General features: G+C 37.2%; 19 non-coding genes across 19 annotated transcripts; all 19 read right to left on the bottom strand.

Moving 5' to 3' along the window:
- Positions 1-396: 396 nt before the first annotated feature.
- TRNAR-CCU (transfer RNA arginine (anticodon CCU)) lies at positions 397-469 on the bottom strand. Its single transcript has one exon. It is a non-coding gene; the product is annotated as a tRNA-Arg (tRNA).
- Positions 470-916: 447 nt separating this feature from the next.
- Positions 917-1,009, bottom strand: TRNAI-UAU (transfer RNA isoleucine (anticodon UAU)). Its single transcript is given in 2 exon segments — positions 917-952; positions 972-1,009. It is a non-coding gene; the product is annotated as a tRNA-Ile (tRNA).
- Positions 1,010-1,876: 867 nt separating this feature from the next.
- TRNAR-CCU (transfer RNA arginine (anticodon CCU)) lies at positions 1,877-1,949 on the bottom strand. Its single transcript has one exon. It is a non-coding gene; the product is annotated as a tRNA-Arg (tRNA).
- Positions 1,950-2,396: 447 nt separating this feature from the next.
- On the bottom strand, positions 2,397-2,489 carry TRNAI-UAU (transfer RNA isoleucine (anticodon UAU)). Its single transcript is given in 2 exon segments — positions 2,397-2,432; positions 2,452-2,489. It is a non-coding gene; the product is annotated as a tRNA-Ile (tRNA).
- A 1,391-nt stretch (positions 2,490-3,880) lies between these two features.
- TRNAI-UAU (transfer RNA isoleucine (anticodon UAU)) lies at positions 3,881-3,973 on the bottom strand. The gene is given in 2 exon segments: positions 3,881-3,916; positions 3,936-3,973. It is a non-coding gene; the product is annotated as a tRNA-Ile (tRNA).
- Positions 3,974-4,834: 861 nt separating this feature from the next.
- TRNAR-CCU (transfer RNA arginine (anticodon CCU)) lies at positions 4,835-4,907 on the bottom strand. Its single transcript has one exon. It is a non-coding gene; the product is annotated as a tRNA-Arg (tRNA).
- Positions 4,908-5,358: 451 nt separating this feature from the next.
- On the bottom strand, positions 5,359-5,451 carry TRNAI-UAU (transfer RNA isoleucine (anticodon UAU)). The gene is given in 2 exon segments: positions 5,359-5,394; positions 5,414-5,451. It is a non-coding gene; the product is annotated as a tRNA-Ile (tRNA).
- An 868-nt stretch (positions 5,452-6,319) lies between these two features.
- Positions 6,320-6,392, bottom strand: TRNAR-CCU (transfer RNA arginine (anticodon CCU)). Its single transcript has one exon. It is a non-coding gene; the product is annotated as a tRNA-Arg (tRNA).
- Positions 6,393-6,839: 447 nt separating this feature from the next.
- On the bottom strand, positions 6,840-6,932 carry TRNAI-UAU (transfer RNA isoleucine (anticodon UAU)). The gene is given in 2 exon segments: positions 6,840-6,875; positions 6,895-6,932. It is a non-coding gene; the product is annotated as a tRNA-Ile (tRNA).
- An 867-nt stretch (positions 6,933-7,799) lies between these two features.
- On the bottom strand, positions 7,800-7,872 carry TRNAR-CCU (transfer RNA arginine (anticodon CCU)). Its single transcript has one exon. It is a non-coding gene; the product is annotated as a tRNA-Arg (tRNA).
- Positions 7,873-8,319: 447 nt separating this feature from the next.
- Positions 8,320-8,412, bottom strand: TRNAI-UAU (transfer RNA isoleucine (anticodon UAU)). Its single transcript is given in 2 exon segments — positions 8,320-8,355; positions 8,375-8,412. It is a non-coding gene; the product is annotated as a tRNA-Ile (tRNA).
- An 868-nt stretch (positions 8,413-9,280) lies between these two features.
- Positions 9,281-9,353, bottom strand: TRNAR-CCU (transfer RNA arginine (anticodon CCU)). The gene has a single exon. It is a non-coding gene; the product is annotated as a tRNA-Arg (tRNA).
- Positions 9,354-9,800: 447 nt separating this feature from the next.
- Positions 9,801-9,893, bottom strand: TRNAI-UAU (transfer RNA isoleucine (anticodon UAU)). Its single transcript is given in 2 exon segments — positions 9,801-9,836; positions 9,856-9,893. It is a non-coding gene; the product is annotated as a tRNA-Ile (tRNA).
- Positions 9,894-10,760: 867 nt separating this feature from the next.
- On the bottom strand, positions 10,761-10,833 carry TRNAR-CCU (transfer RNA arginine (anticodon CCU)). Its single transcript has one exon. It is a non-coding gene; the product is annotated as a tRNA-Arg (tRNA).
- Positions 10,834-11,280: 447 nt separating this feature from the next.
- On the bottom strand, positions 11,281-11,373 carry TRNAI-UAU (transfer RNA isoleucine (anticodon UAU)). Its single transcript is given in 2 exon segments — positions 11,281-11,316; positions 11,336-11,373. It is a non-coding gene; the product is annotated as a tRNA-Ile (tRNA).
- Positions 11,374-12,241: 868 nt separating this feature from the next.
- On the bottom strand, positions 12,242-12,314 carry TRNAR-CCU (transfer RNA arginine (anticodon CCU)). The gene has a single exon. It is a non-coding gene; the product is annotated as a tRNA-Arg (tRNA).
- A 447-nt stretch (positions 12,315-12,761) lies between these two features.
- Positions 12,762-12,854, bottom strand: TRNAI-UAU (transfer RNA isoleucine (anticodon UAU)). Its single transcript is given in 2 exon segments — positions 12,762-12,797; positions 12,817-12,854. It is a non-coding gene; the product is annotated as a tRNA-Ile (tRNA).
- An 865-nt stretch (positions 12,855-13,719) lies between these two features.
- On the bottom strand, positions 13,720-13,792 carry TRNAR-CCU (transfer RNA arginine (anticodon CCU)). The gene has a single exon. It is a non-coding gene; the product is annotated as a tRNA-Arg (tRNA).
- A 451-nt stretch (positions 13,793-14,243) lies between these two features.
- On the bottom strand, positions 14,244-14,336 carry TRNAI-UAU (transfer RNA isoleucine (anticodon UAU)). Its single transcript is given in 2 exon segments — positions 14,244-14,279; positions 14,299-14,336. It is a non-coding gene; the product is annotated as a tRNA-Ile (tRNA).
- Positions 14,337-14,700: the final 364 nt, after the last annotated feature.

Raw genomic sequence — 14,700 nt, 5'->3', positions numbered from 1 at the left:
GGTGAAAATTGAAAGATTACTCATTTTGTTTTGTAAGAAAGAACATGATATGAAAAAAAGAACGTTGTCCAAAATGTTTCAAAAACCGTTTACATTTTTCAATTATAATTTTTGATTTTGATATTTGCCAATATTGTGTGGTTGAAAGCATATCCATATCTTAGAAAAGATACTCTTTGTTATTTGGGTCATAAATGACGATGCAAACAATTAAGATGCTATGTTTGTCGGCCCCACACAATTGCGTGTTAACACTTCTCTCAGTACATGGAAAGGATCGTTGTAAAGGGTAGAGGTTTGCAAGAACTAATTTACAAAGAAACAACACAAGGAGAACAGTTTACACCTGCACCATCAACCTTCCATGAGAAACTGTTGGAAAGGGAAATCAACAAGCACCCCAGATGGGACTTGAACCCACAATCCCTGGCTTAGGAGGCCAGTGCCTTATCCATTAGGCCACTGGGGCTTGATGGAGTAGCTTAAAAATCCAGACTTTCTTTGGTTACCACAAGAGTGAATCACTCACTTTTGATTGAGTTATCAAGGACGATCTTGTACGTTTGAACTCCAAATTGAAACAAACCGTCCGAATGCACATGCATCTTTATTTTAGAAGAGAGCCAGGGCTAACTTTGTTGGGTCACTGTACGTTATCAATGCCGATGATGGAAAGTTTATTGGACTGCCAGAAGCCTGAAAAACTAAATAGATATCTTCCACATTTCCCTTTCAATTATGACACCAGATTACGGTGGGACTCAATAGACTTGTCCAACCTGCGGCAATTTAAAAAAATACAAAAATTTAAACAACAAATATCTCGTTGAAATTTCTCTCTTAATCTTGACACTAGATCATGAACCGATTCAACGACTTCAGTAGTAAAAAATACAAAACGAAGGCAAGAATAGAATGCTCCAGGTGAGGGTCGAACTCACAACCTCGGCATCACTCGACAGTTACTGCTTTATAAGTACCGCGCGCTGACCGATTGCGCCACTGGAGCTGACTGGGTACACCGCTATGACATAAATTTGATTAAAAAAAAAAATTGAAATGGGATAGTTCTTCAGAAAATTAATGATTGCTTACAACAGGTTTCTAAGGTTTTATTATAATGTTTGACAATAAATATTTTACCATATCACAATCTTTATTAAAAATGAAAATGAGAAATTTATACACTGGACACTGGGTCATTTTAGACTCAAACATCCTGTTTTTTTTTTTGTTTTTTTTTTCTTCAGGAAATGCGCACTTACATTTGCTGCAATGAACAGACATTGACGATATAAAAAATTCTTCTGAATTCAGGGGCTGCAGGGTCATCTGTGACATCACCTTTTGTGATTCCTAGATCCTGTGTTAACAGCTGCGTACAGAGGTGTTGTCAGTCTTTGTAACCATACCTCTGATATTAAGCAAAACTGCTCTAGAACGACAGGATGTTTGAGTCCAAAATATTCCCAGTGGCCAGGGTGAAAATTGAAAGATTACTCATTTTGTTTTGTAAGAAAGAACATGATATGAAAAAAAGAACGTTGTCCAAAATGTTTCAAAAACCGTTTACATTTTTCAATTATAATTTTTGATTTTGATATTTGCCAATATTGTGTGGTTGAAAGCATATCCATATCTTAGAAAAGATACTCTTTGTTATTTGGGTCATAAATGACGATGCAAACAATTAAGATGCTATGTTTGTCGGCCCCACACAATTGCGTGTTAACACTTCTCTCAGTACATGGAAAGGATCGTTGTAAAGGGTAGAGGTTTGCAAGAACTAATTTACAAAGAAACAACACAAGGAGAACAGTTTACACCTGCACCATCAACCTTCCATGAGAAACTGTTGGAAAGGGAAATCAACAAGCACCCCAGATGGGACTTGAACCCACAATCCCTGGCTTAGGAGGCCAGTGCCTTATCCATTAGGCCACTGGGGCTTGATGGAGTAGCTTAAAAATCCAGACTTTCTTTGGTTACCACAAGAGTGAATCACTCACTTTTGATTGAGTTATCAAGAACGATCTTGTACTTTTGAACTCCAAATTGAAACAAACCGTCCGAATGCACATGCATCTTTATTTTAGAAGAGAGCCAGGGCTAACTTTGTCGGGTCACTGTACGTTATTAATGCCGATGATGGAAAGTTTATTGGACTGCCAGAAGCCTGAAAAACTAAATAGATATCTTCCACATTTCCCTTTCAATTATGACACCAGATTACGGTGGGACTCAATAGACTTGTCCAACCTGCGGCAATTTAAAAAAATACAAAAATTTAAACAACAAATATCTCGTTGAAATTTCTCTCTTAATCTTGACACTAGATCATGAACCGATTCAACGACTTCAGTAGTAAAAAATACAAAACGAAGGCAAGAATAGAATGCTCCAGGTGAGGGTCGAACTCACAACCTCGGCATCACTCGACAGTTACTGCTTTATAAGTACCGCGCGCTGACCGATTGCGCCACTGGAGCTGACTGGGTACACCGCTATGACATAAATTTGATTAAAAAAAAAAATTGAAATGGGATAGTTCTTCAGAAAATTAATGATTGCTTACAACAGGTTTCTAAGGTTTTATTATAATGTTTGACAATAAATATTTTACCATATCACAATCTTTATTAAAAATGAAAATGAGAAATTTATACACTGGACGCTGGGTCATTTTAGACTCAAACATCCTGTTTTTTTTTTTGTTTTTTTTTTCTTCAGGAAATGCGCACTTACATTTGCTGCAATGAACAGACATTGACGATATAAAAAATTCTTCTGAATTCAGGGGCTGCAGGGTCATCTGTGACATCACCTTTTGTGATTCCTAGATCCTGTGTTAACAGCTGCGTACAGAGGTGTTGTCAGTCTTTGTAACCATACCTCTGATATTAAGCAAAACTGCTCTAGAACGACAGGATGTTTGAGTCCAAAATATTCCCAGTGGCCAGGGTGAAAATTGAAAGATTACTCATTTTGTTTTGTAAGAAAGAACATGATATGAAAAAAAGAACGTTGTCCAAAATGTTTCAAAAACCGTTTACATTTTTCAATTATAATTTTTGATTTTGATATTTGCCAATATTGTGTGGTTGAAAGCATATCCATATCTTAGAAAAGATACTCTTTGTTATTTGGGTCATAAATGACGATGCAAACAATTAAGATGCTATGTTTGTCGGCCCCACACAATTGCGTGTTAACACTTCTCTCAGTACATGGAAAGGATCGTTGTAAAGGGTAGAGGTTTGCAAGAACTAATTTACAAAGAAACAACACAAGGAGAACAGTTTACACCTGCACCATCAACCTTCCATGAGAAACTGTTGGAAAGGGAAATCAACAAGCACCCCAGATGGGACTTGAACCCACAATCCCTGGCTTAAGAGGCCAGTGCCTTATCCATTAGGACACTGGGGCTTGATGGAGTAGCTTAAAAATCCAGACTTTCTTTGGTTACCACAAGAGTGAATCACTCACTTTTGATTGAGTTATCAAGGACGATCTTGTACGTTTGAACTCCAAATTGAAACAAACCGTCCGAATGCACATGCATCTTTATTTTAGAAGAGAGCCAGGGCTAACTTTGTCGGGTCACTGTACATAAGTTATCAATGCCGATGATGGAAAGTTTATTGGACTGCCAGAAGCCTGAAAAACTAAATAGATACCTTCCACATTTCCCTTTCAATTATGACACCAGATTACGGTGGCACTCAATAGACTTGTCCAACCTGCGGCAATTTAAAAAAATACAAAAATTTAAACAACAAATATCTCGTTGAAATTTCTCTCTTAATCTTGACACTAGATCATGAACCGATTCAACGACTTCAGTAGTAAAAAATACAAAATGAAGGCAAGAATAGAATGCTCCAGGTGAGGGTCGAACTCACAACCTCGGCATCACTCGACAGTTACTGCTTTATAAGTACCGCGCGCTGACCGATTGCGCCACTGGAGCTGACTGGGTACACTGCTATGACATAAATTTGATTAAAAAAAAAAATTGAAATGGGATAGTTCTTCAGAAAATTAATGATTGCTTACAACAGGTTTCTAAGGTTTTATTATAATGTTTGACAATAAATATTTTACCATATCACAATCTTTATTAAAAATGAAAATGAGAAATTTATACACTGGACGCTGGGTCATTTTAGACTCAAACATCCTGTTTTTTTTTTTTGTTTTTTTTTTCTTCAGGAAATGCGCACTTACATTTGCTGCAATGAACAGACATTGACGATATAAAAAATTCTTCTGAATTCAGGGGCTGCAGGGTCATCTGTGACATCACCTTTTGTGATTCCTAGATCCTGTGTTAACAGCTGCGTACAGAGGTGTTGTCAGTCTTTGTAACCATACCTCTGATATTAAGCAAAACTGCTCTAGAGCGACAGGATGTTTGAGTCCAAAATATTCCCAGTGGCCAGGGTGAAAATTGAAAGATTACTCATTTTGTTTTGTAAGAAAGAACATGATATGAAAAAAAGAACGTTGTCCAAAATGTTTCAAAAACCGTTTACATTTTTCAATTATAATTTTTGATTTTGATATTTGCCAATATTGTGTGGTTGAAAGCATATCCATATCTTAGAAAAGATACTCTTTGTTATTTGGGTCATAAATGACGATGCAAACAATTAAGATGCTATGTTTGTCGGCCCCACACAATTGCGTGTTAACACTTTTCTCAGTACATGGAAAGGATCGTTGTAAAGGGTAGAGGTTTGCAAGAACTAATTTACAAAGAAACAACACAAGGAGAACAGTTTACACCTGCACCATCAACGAGAAACTGTTGGAAAGGGAAATCAACAAGCACCCCAGATGGGACTTGAACCCACAATCCCTGGCTTAGGAGGCCAGTGCCTTATCCATTAGGCCACTGGGGCTTGATGGAGTAGCTTAAAAATCCAGACTTTCTTTGGTTACCACAAGAGTGAATCACTCACTTTTGATTGAGTTATCAAGGACGATCTTGTACGTTTGAACTCCAAATTGAAACAAACCGTCCGAATGCACATGCATCTTTATTTTAGAAGAGAGCCAGGGCTAACTTTGTCGGGTCACTGTACATAAGTTATCAATGCCGATGATGGAAAGTTTATTGGACTGCCAGAAGCCTGAAAAACTAAATAGATACCTTCCACATTTCCCTTTCAATTATGACACCAGATTACGGTGGCACTCAATAGACTTGTCCAACCTGCGGCAATTTAAAAAAATACAAAAATTTAAACAACAAATATCTCGTTGAAATTTCTCTCTTAATCTTGACACTAGATCATGAACCGATTCAACGACTTCAGTAGTAAAAAATACAAAACGAAGGCAAGAATAGAATGCTCCAGGTGAGGGTCGAACTCACAACCTCGGCATCACTCGACAGTTACTGCTTTATAAGTACCGCGCGCTGACCGATTGCGCCACTGGAGCTGACTGGGTACACCGCTATGACATAAATTTGATTTAAAAAAAAAATTGAAATGGGATAGTTCTTCAGAAAATTAATGATTGCTTACAACAGGTTTCTAAGGTTTTATTATAATGTTTGACAATAAATATTTTACCATATCACAATCTTTATTAAAAATGAAAATGAGAAATTTATACACTGGACGCTGGGTCATTTTAGACTCAAACATCCTGTTTTTTTTTTTTGTTTTTTTTTTCTTCAGGAAATGCGCACTTACATTTGCTGCAATGAACAGACATTGACGATATAAAAAATTCTTCTGAATTCAGGGGCTGCAGGGTCATCTGTGACATCACCTTTTGTGATTCCTAGATCCTGTGTTAACAGCTGCGTACAGAGGTGTTGTCAGTCTTTGTAACCATACCTCTGATATTAAGCAAAACTGCTCTAGAACGACAGGATGTTTGAGTCCAAAATATTCCCAGTGGCCAGGGTGAAAATTGAAAGATTACTCATTTTGTTTTGTAAGAAAGAACATGATATGAAAAAAAGAACGTTGTCCAAAATGTTTCAAAAACCGTTTACATTTTTCAATTATAATTTTTGATTTTGATATTTGCCAATATTGTGTGGTTGAAAGCATATCCATATCTTAGAAAAGATACTCTTTGTTATTTGGGTCATAAATGACGATGCAAACAATTAAGATGCTATGTTTGTCGGCCCCACACAATTGCATGTTAACACTTCTCTCAGTACATGGAAAGGATCGTTGTAAAGGGTAGAGGTTTGCAAGAACTAATTTACAAAGAAACAACAAAAGGAGAACAGTTTACACCTGCACCATCAACCTTCCATGAGAAACTGTTGGAAAGGGAAATCAACAAGCACCCCAGATGGGACTTGAACCCACAATCCCTGGCTTAGGAGGCCAGTGCCTTATCCATTAGGCCACTGGGGCTTGATGGAGTAGCTTAAAAATCCAGACTTTCTTTGGTTACCACAAGAGTGAATCACTCACTTTTGATTGAGTTATCAAGGACGATCTTGTACGTTTGAACTCCAAATTGAAACAAACCGTCCGAATGCACATGCATCTTTATTTTAGAAGAGAGCCAGGGCTAACTTTGTCGGGTCACTGTACGTTATCAATGCCGATGATGGAAAGTTTATTGGACTGCCAGAAGCCTGAAAAACTAAATAGATATCTTCCACATTTCCCTTTCAATTATGACACCAGATTACGGTGGGACTCAATAGACTTGTCCAACCTGCGGCAATTTAAAAAAATACAAAAATTTAAACAACAAATATCTCGTTGAAATTTCTCTCTTAATCTTGACACTAGATCATGAACCGATTCAACGACTTCAGTAGTAAAAAATACAAAACGAAGGCAAGAATAGAATGCTCCAGGTGAGGGTCGAACTCACAACCTCGGCATCACTCGACAGTTACTGCTTTATAAGTACCGCGCGCTGACCGATTGCGCCACTGGAGCTGACTGGGTACACCGCTATGACATAAATTTGATTAAAAAAAAAAATTGAAATGGGATAGTTCTTCAGAAAGTTAATGATTGCTTACAACAGGTTTCTAAGGTTTTATTATAATGTTTGACAATAAATATTTTACCATATCACAATCTTTATTAAAAATGAAAATGAGAAATTTATACACTGGACACTGGGTCATTTTAGACTCAAACATCCTGTTTTTTTTTTTGTTTTTTTTTTCTTCAGGAAATGCGCACTTACATTTGCTGCAATGAACAGACATTGACGATATAAAAAATTCTTCTGAATTCAGGGGCTGCAGGGTCATCTGTGACATCACCTTTTGTGATTCCTAGATCCTGTGTTAACAGCTGCGTACAGAGGTGTTGTCAGTCTTTGTAACCATACCTCTGATATTAAGCAAAACTGCTCTAGAACGACAGGATGTTTGAGTCCAAAATATTCCCAGTGGCCAGGGTGAAAATTGAAAGATTACTCATTTTGTTTTGTAAGAAAGAACATGATATGAAAAAAAGAACGTTGTCCAAAATGTTTCAAAAACCGTTTACATTTTTCAATTATAATTTTTGATTTTGATATTTGCCAATATTGTGTGGTTGAAAGCATATCCATATCTTAGAAAAGATACTCTTTGTTATTTGGGTCATAAATGACGATGCAAACAATTAAGATGCTATGTTTGTCGGCCCCACACAATTGCGTGTTAACACTTCTCTCAGTACATGGAAAGGATCGTTGTAAAGGGTAGAGGTTTGCAAGAACTAATTTACAAAGAAACAACACAAGGAGAACTGTTTACACCTGCACCATCAACCTTCCATGAGAAACTGTTGGAAAGGGAAATCAACAAGCACCCCAGATGGGACTTGAACCCACAATCCCTGGCTTAGGAGGCCAGTGCCTTATCCATTAGGCCACTGGGGCTTGATGGAGTAGCTTAAAAATCCAGACTTTCTTTGGTTACCACAAGAGTGAATCACTCACTTTTGATTGAGTTATCAAGAACGATCTTGTACTTTTGAACTCCAAATTGAAACAAACCGTCCGAATGCACATGCATCTTTATTTTAGAAGAGAGCCAGGGCTAACTTTGTCGGGTCACTGTACGTTATTAATGCCGATGATGGAAAGTTTATTGGACTGCCAGAAGCCTGAAAAACTAAATAGATATCTTCCACATTTCCCTTTCAATTATGACACCAGATTACGGTGGGACTCAATAGACTTGTCCAACCTGCGGCAATTTAAAAAAATACAAAAATTTAAACAACAAATATCTCGTTGAAATTTCTCTCTTAATCTTGACACTAGATCATGAACCGATTCAACGACTTCAGTAGTAAAAAATACAAAACGAAGGCAAGAATAGAATGCTCCAGGTGAGGGTCGAACTCACAACCTCGGCATCACTCGACAGTTACTGCTTTATAAGTACCGCGCGCTGACCGATTGCGCCACTGGAGCTGACTGGGTACACCGCTATGACATAAATTTGATTTAAAAAAAAAATTGAAATGGGATAGTTCTTCAGAAAATTAATGATTGCTTACAACAGGTTTCTAAGGTTTTATTATAATGTTTGACAATAAATATTTTACCATATCACAATCTTTATTAAAAATGAAAATGAGAAATTTATACACTGGACGCTGGGTCATTTTAGACTCAAACATCCTGTTTTTTTTTTTTGTTTTTTTTTTCTTCAGGAAATGCGCACTTACATTTGCTGCAATGAACAGACATTGACGATATAAAAAATTCTTCTGAATTCAGGGGCTGCAGGGTCATCTGTGACATCACCTTTTGTGATTCCTAGATCCTGTGTTAACAGCTGCGTACAGAGGTGTTGTCAGTCTTTGTAACCATACCTCTGATATTAAGCAAAACTGCTCTAGAACGACAGGATGTTTGAGTCCAAAATATTCCCAGTGGCCAGGGTGAAAATTGAAAGATTACTCATTTTGTTTTGTAAGAAAGAACATGATATGAAAAAAAGAACGTTGTCCAAAATGTTTCAAAAACCGTTTACATTTTTCAATTATAATTTTTGATTTTGATATTTGCCAATATTGTGTGGTTGAAAGCATATCCATATCTTAGAAAAGATACTCTTTGTTATTTGGGTCATAAATGACGATGCAAACAATTAAGATGCTATGTTTGTCGGCCCCACACAATTGCATGTTAACACTTCTCTCAGTACATGGAAAGGATCGTTGTAAAGGGTAGAGGTTTGCAAGAACTAATTTACAAAGAAACAACAAAAGGAGAACAGTTTACACCTGCACCATCAACCTTCCATGAGAAACTGTTGGAAAGGGAAATCAACAAGCACCCCAGATGGGACTTGAACCCACAATCCCTGGCTTAGGAGGCCAGTGCCTTATCCATTAGGCCACTGGGGCTTGATGGAGTAGCTTAAAAATCCAGACTTTCTTTGGTTACCACAAGAGTGAATCACTCACTTTTGATTGAGTTATCAAGGACGATCTTGTACGTTTGAACTCCAAATTGAAACAAACCGTCCGAATGCACATGCATCTTTATTTTAGAAGAGAGCCAGGGCTAACTTTGTCGGGTCACTGTACGTTATCAATGCCGATGATGGAAAGTTTATTGGACTGCCAGAAGCCTGAAAAACTAAATAGATATCTTCCACATTTCCCTTTCAATTATGACACCAGATTACGGTGGGACTCAATAGACTTGTCCAACCTGCGGCAATTTAAAAAAATACAAAAATTTAAACAACAAATATCTCGTTGAAATTTCTCTCTTAATCTTGACACTAGATCATGAACCGATTCAACGACTTCAGTAGTAAAAAATACAAAACGAAGGCAAGAATAGAATGCTCCAGGTGAGGGTCGAACTCACAACCTCGGCATCACTCGACAGTTACTGCTTTATAAGTACCGCGCGCTGACCGATTGCGCCACTGGAGCTGACTGGGTACACCGCTATGACATAAATTTGATTAAAAAAAAAAATTGAAATGGGATAGTTCTTCAGAAAGTTAATGATTGCTTACAACAGGTTTCTAAGGTTTTATTATAATGTTTGACAATAAATATTTTACCATATCACAATCTTTATTAAAAATGAAAATGAGAAATTTATACACTGGACACTGGGTCATTTTAGACTCAAACATCCTGTTTTTTTTTTTGTTTTTTTTTTCTTCAGGAAATGCGCACTTACATTTGCTGCAATGAACAGACATTGACGATATAAAAAATTCTTCTGAATTCAGGGGCTGCAGGGTCATCTGTGACATCACCTTTTGTGATTCCTAGATCCTGTGTTAACAGCTGCGTACAGAGGTGTTGTCAGTCTTTGTAACCATACCTCTGATATTAAGCAAAACTGCTCTAGAACGACAGGATGTTTGAGTCCAAAATATTCCCAGTGGCCAGGGTGAAAATTGAAAGATTACTCATTTTGTTTTGTAAGAAAGAACATGATATGAAAAAAAGAACGTTGTCCAAAATGTTTCAAAAACCGTTTACATTTTTCAATTATAATTTTTGATTTTGATATTTGCCAATATTGTGTGGTTGAAAGCATATCCATATCTTAGAAAAGATACTCTTTGTTATTTGGGTCATAAATGACGATGCAAACAATTAAGATGCTATGTTTGTCGGCCCCACACAATTGCGTGTTAACACTTCTCTCAGTACATGGAAAGGATCGTTGTAAAGGGTAGAGGTTTGCAAGAACTAATTTACAAAGAAACAACACAAGGAGAACTGTTTACACCTGCACCATCAACCTTCCATGAGAAACTGTTGGAAAGGGAAATCAACAAGCACCCCAGATGGGACTTGAACCCACAATCCCTGGCTTAGGAGGCCAGTGCCTTATCCATTAGGCCACTGGGGCTTGATGGAGTAGCTTAAAAATCCAGACTTTCTTTGGTTACCACAAGAGTGAATCACTCACTTTTGATTGAGTTATCAAGAACGATCTTGTACTTTTGAACTCCAAATTGAAACAAACCGTCCGAATGCACATGCATCTTTATTTTAGAAGAGAGCCAGGGCTAACTTTGTCGGGTCACTGTACGTTATTAATGCCGATGATGGAAAGTTTATTGGACTGCCAGAAGCCTGAAAAACTAAATAGATATCTTCCACATTTCCCTTTCAATTATGACACCAGATTACGGTGGGACTCAATAGACTTGTCCAACCTGCGGCAATTTAAAAAAATACAAAAATTTAAACAACAAATATCTCGTTGAAATTTCTCTCTTAATCTTGACACTAGATCATGAACCGATTCAACGACTTCAGTAGTAAAAAATACAAAACGAAGGCAAGAATAGAATGCTCCAGGTGAGGGTCGAACTCACAACCTCGGCATCACTCGACAGTTACTGCTTTATAAGTACCGCGCGCTGACCGATTGCGCCACTGGAGCTGACTGGGTACACCGCTATGACATAAATTTGATTAAAAAAAAAAATTGAAATGGGATAGTTCTTCAGAAAATGAATGATTGCTTACAACAGGTTTCTAAGGTTTTATTATAATGTTTGACAATAAATATTTTACCATATCACAATCTTTATTAAAAATGAAAATGAGAAATTTATACACTGGACGCTGGGTCATTTTAGACTCAAACATCCTGTTTTTTTTTTTTGTTTTTTTTTTCTTCAGGAAATGCGCACTTACATTTGCTGCAATGAACAGACATTGACGATATAAAAAATTCTTCTGAATTCAGGGGCTGCAGGGTCATCTGTGACATCACCTTTTGTGATTCCTAGATCCTGTGTTAACAGCTGCGTACAGAGGTGTTGTCAGTCTTTGTAACCATACCTCTGATATTAAGCAAAACTGCTCTAGAACGACAGGATGTTTGAGTCCAAAATATTCCCAGTGGCCAGGGTGAAAATTGAAAGATTACTCATTTTGTTTTGTAAGAAAGAACATGATATGAAAAAAAGAACGTTGTCCAAAATGTTTCAAAAACCGTTTACATTTTTCAATTATAATTTTTGATTTTGATATTTGCCAATATTGTGTGGTTGAAAGCATATCCATATCTTAGAAAAGATACTCTTTGTTATTTGGGTCATAAATGACGATGCAAACAATTAAGATGCTATGTTTGTCGGCCCCACACAATTGCATGTTAACACTTCTCTCAGTACATGGAAAGGATCGTTGTAAAGGGTAGAGGTTTGCAAGAACTAATTTACAAAGAAACAACAAAAGGAGAACAGTTTACACCTGCACCATCAACCTTCCATGAGAAACTGTTGGAAAGGGAAATCAACAAGCACCCCAGATGGGACTTGAACCCACAATCCCTGGCTTAGGAGGCCAGTGCCTTATCCATTAGGCCACTGGGGCTTGATGGAGTAGCTTAAAAATCCAGACTTTCTTTGGTTACCACAAGAGTGAATCACTCACTTTTGATTGAGTTATCAAGGACGATCTTGTACGTTTGAACTCCAAATTGAAACAAACCGTCCGAATGCACATGCATCTTTATTTTAGAAGAGAGCCAGGGCTAACTTTGTCGGGTCACTGTACGTTATCAATGCCGATGATGGAAAGTTTATTGGACTGCCAGAAGCCTGAAAAACTAAATAGATATCTTCCACATTTCCCTTTCAATTATGACACCAGATTACGGTGGGACTCAATAGACTTGTCCAACCTGCGGCAATTTAAAAAAATACAAAAATTTAAACAACAAATATCTCGTTGAAATTTCTCTCTTAATCTTGACACTAGATCATGAACCGATTCAACGACTTCAGTAGTAAAAAATACAAAACGAAGGCAAGAATAGAATGCTCCAGGTGAGGGTCGAACTCACAACCTCGGCATCACTCGACAGTTACTGCTTTATAAGTACCGCGCGCTGACCGATTGCGCCACTGGAGCTGACTGGGTACACCGCTATGACATAAATTTGATTAAAAAAAAATTGAAATGGGATAGTTCTTCAGAAAATTAATGATTGCTTACAACAGGTTTCTAAGGTTTTATTATAATGTTTGACAATAAATATTTTACCATATCACAATCTTTATTAAAAATGAAAATGAGAAATTTATACACTGGACGCTGGGTCATTTTAGACTCAAACATCCTGTTTTTTTTTTTGTTTTTTTTTTCTTCAGGAAATGCGCACTTACATTTGCTGCAATGAACAGACATTGACGATATAAAAAATTCTTCTGAATTCAGGGGCTGCAGGGTCATCTGTGACATCACCTTTTGTGATTCCTAGATCCTGTGTTAACAGCTGCGTACAGAGGTGTTGTCAGTCTTTGTAACCATACCTCTGATATTAAGCAAAACTGCTCTAGAACGACAGGATGTTTGAGTCCAAAATATTCCCAGTGGCCAGGGTGAAAATTGAAAGATTACTCATTTTGTTTTGTAAGAAAGAACATGATATGAAAAAAAGAACGTTGTCCAAAATGTTTCAAAAACCGTTTACATTTTTCAATTATAATTTTTGATTTTGATATTTGCCAATATTGTGTGGTTGAAAGCATATCCATATCTTAGAAAAGATACTCTTTGTTATTTGGGTCATAAATGACGATGCAAACAATTAAGATGCTATGTTTGTCGGCCCCACACAATTGCGTGTTAACACTTCTCTCAGTACATGGAAAGGATCGTTGTAAAGGGTAGAGGTTTGCAAGAACTAATTTACAAAGAAACAACACAAGGAGAACAGTTTACACCTGCACCATCAACCTTCCATGAGAAACTGTTGGAAAGGGAAATCAACAAGCACCCCAGATGGGACTTGAACCCACAATCCCTGGCTTAGGAGGCCAGTGCCTTATCCATTAGGACACTGGGGCTTGATGGAGTAGCTTAAAAATCCAGACTTTCTTTGGTTACCACAAGAGTGAATCACTCACTTTTGATTGAGTTATCAAGGACGATCTTGTACGTTTGAACTCCAAATTGAAACAAACCGTCCGAATGCACATGCATCTTTATTTTAGAAGAGAGCCAGGGCTAACTTTGTCGGGTCACTGTACATAAGTTATCAATGCCGATGATGGAAAGTTTATTGGACTGCCAGAAGCCTGAAAAACTAAATAGATACCTTCCACATTTCCCTTTCAATTATGACACCAGATTACGGTGGCACTCAATAGACTTGTCCAACCTGCGGCAATTTAAAAAAATACAAAAATTTAAACAACAAATATCTCGTTGAAATTTCTCTCTTAATCTTGACACTAGATCATGAACCGATTCAACGACTTCAGTAGTAAAAAATACAAAACGAAGGCAAGAATAGAATGCTCCAGGTGAGGGTCGAACTCACAACCTCGGCATCACTCGACAGTTACTGCTTTATAAGTACCGCGCGCTGACCGATTGCGCCACTGGAGCTGACTGGGTACACCGCTATGACATAAATTTGATTAAAAAAAAAAATTGAAATGGGATAGTTCTTCAGAAAATTAATGATTGCTTACAACAGGTTTCTAAGGTTTTATTATAATGTTTGACAATAAATATTTTACCATATCACAATCTTTATTAAAAATGAAAATGAGAAATTTATACACTGGACGCTGGGTCATTTTAGACTCAAACATCCTGTTTTTTTTTTTTGTTTTTTTTTTCTTCAGGAAATGCGCACTTACATTTGCTGCAATGAACAGACATTGACGATATAAAAAATTCTTCTGAATTCAGGGGCTGCAGGGTCATCTGTGACATCACCTTTTGTGATTCCTAGATCCTGTGTTAA

Source organism: Ranitomeya variabilis, chromosome 5 (genome assembly GCF_051348905.1).
Source record: "Ranitomeya variabilis isolate aRanVar5 chromosome 5, aRanVar5.hap1, whole genome shotgun sequence".
Taxonomy (NCBI): Eukaryota; Metazoa; Chordata; class Amphibia; order Anura; family Dendrobatidae; genus Ranitomeya; species Ranitomeya variabilis.
This window is presented reverse-complemented; position numbering and strand designations above follow the sequence as displayed.